The following is a 2,339-nucleotide window of genomic DNA, read 5'->3' on the forward strand; positions in this document are numbered from 1 at the left end:
TTTTATAGGTAGGTGTGGTCCACCTGAGATTTTCATTTTCTTATGGTTTAGGATAACGTACTAAAATGATATGAAAAACCAGATGGACAACGTAGATATAGAAAAATAATAATCAAGATGAGCCATCACACGGTTAGCGTAATCAGCTCGCGAACCCGGGAGCGGATTAGGTGTTAGCCGGGTAACAGTTTAGTGGGTGTTACCCCTGTTGTGGGGACCACCTTGATGATGTGTTGTATATCCACGCCGTCCATCTTTTTCTACAGATCATTTAAGTATAGGTTAAAAAAACTATGCAGATCCAAATAAAAGGTGGACCACACCACAGGAAACAATGGTGATTGAGTACCTCACCATTGAAAATTGTAAAATGGCCCATAGTAAGGTTTTTGTAATGTTTATTTTCAATCCAACCTGTTGACAATGTCAAGAAGATCTGAATGAAGGGAAAATACAAAGATCAGAATGATCCAAAACTTCTGTGGTCACATTTTTTAATGGTTATTCATCACCGTTTCTTTTGATATGGTCCAGCTAAGATTTGGATCGATATAAATTTTTGAAAACTGTACTAAAATGAGATAGAAAAGCAGATGGACGGCGTGGATATACCAAAAATGCATCGAGGTGGGCCCACACTGTTAAGGTAGCACCCACTAAGGTGTTACCCGAGTAACAGCTAATCCGCTCCCCAGCTAGCTTGAGACGGACGGTCCTGTCAGGGCCTCTGTGGGGCCCACCTTGATGTATATATTTTATTATGTGTGGTTCATCCATTTTGAACATATCATATCTGGTGATGAGCCCGAAAATAAGGTAGATTGAAAGCTCAAGTGGGCCATGCCACCGGAAATAGTGGGGATTGAACATATACCGTTGAAAACTTCTTGGGGTCACATAAGTTTTGGATCAAGCTGATATTTATGTTTTCCCTTCATCAAGGTCTATATGACCTTATGAACAGGTCGGATGGAAAAATAAAAATCACGGTGGGCCCTAGGAAGGTTTCAACGTTGGGGTTATGGTCACCACTGCTTCCTATGGGATGGTCCACTTAATTCTTCGATCGGTCTGATTTTGGGATCTCGCTTTAAAATGATCTTTCAAAGTGGACGTAGGTCTTGGATTAAAAAAATATTTCACGGTGGGCTCCACAAGGCCCTGACAGGACCGTCCGCCTCAAGCTAGGCCCTGGTGGGGCGCGGATTGCGTCCTACCCCGGCCGTCTCCAGCTGGGAACGTTCAGGATCTTTGAGTGGCCACCGTGATGTATGGGTATTATCTACACCGTTCATCCTCTTTTTTTTCGTATCATTTTAGTGCATAAGCCCAAAAATAAAGGAGATCTAAGGCTCAAGTGGAGTACACGATATGGATTAAACTCTTACCGTTGAAAACTTCTTGGGGCCACAGAAGTTTTGTATGGAGCTGATATTTGTATTTTCTCTTCATCCAGTTATATGTAACTTTATGAATAGGTTGGATGGAAAATAAACATCACGGTTGGCCCTAGAAAAGTTTCAACGGTAAGAATCATTATCACTGCTGCTTACTTCGGTGTGGCCCACTTGAGCCTTAGATCTTCCTATTTTTCATTTCATACCCTAAAAATATATTAAAAAATGGATGGACGGTGTGGATAAGACCCATACATCACGATGGCCACTCAAAGTTCCTTCCCGTTCCCAGCTGGGGTAGGATGCAGTCCGCGTCCGTCCTGGTGGAGGTAGTACCCAAATGGCCAAATCCGCGTTCCAACCTCTGCAGGTTGCAGCCAAGAAGCTAAAAATCTTTCGATACTCTAGCAGAGTTTGAGGATGTATACGAATGCACACAGAAACAGTACTCGTGACGTACATGCAACTCAAATTCAACCATCCAAGTAGTGGGCCCAAATAAATGACTCAAAATCCTTGGACCACCATAGATATATATCACTTATTGAGTAAGATCGGTGGACATCTAAAGAATATCCCTTATTCAGAGGTACGGATCATCTAATCAATCTGATCTTTGATACATACGCCATCTGAAGTGGGCTCCACAATTTGGAAGGTCTAGATATGGCTAGAGGTTACGTCTAACCGATATTCCAATCGGCATCGGAGTGGTATTTCGTGAATTCAATAACTCACGACCGGTTTTAACTTTGACTCATCCACCGTACACGTGGTATCATGAATGGCATTCCCAACCGTGCACATGATTTGGACGGTTGGGATATGCATATTACTGCCACATGTACGGTTACTGATGAGTCCCTCTCACAGGAAAAGCGAGAACAGAAACGAACACGTAATCATGTGACTCTTGTCTTCGACCGATGTGAGGGTTTTCTC

This window comes from Magnolia sinica, chromosome 16, assembly GCF_029962835.1.
Source record: "Magnolia sinica isolate HGM2019 chromosome 16, MsV1, whole genome shotgun sequence".
In the NCBI taxonomy this organism is placed as follows: Eukaryota; Viridiplantae; Streptophyta; class Magnoliopsida; order Magnoliales; family Magnoliaceae; genus Magnolia; species Magnolia sinica.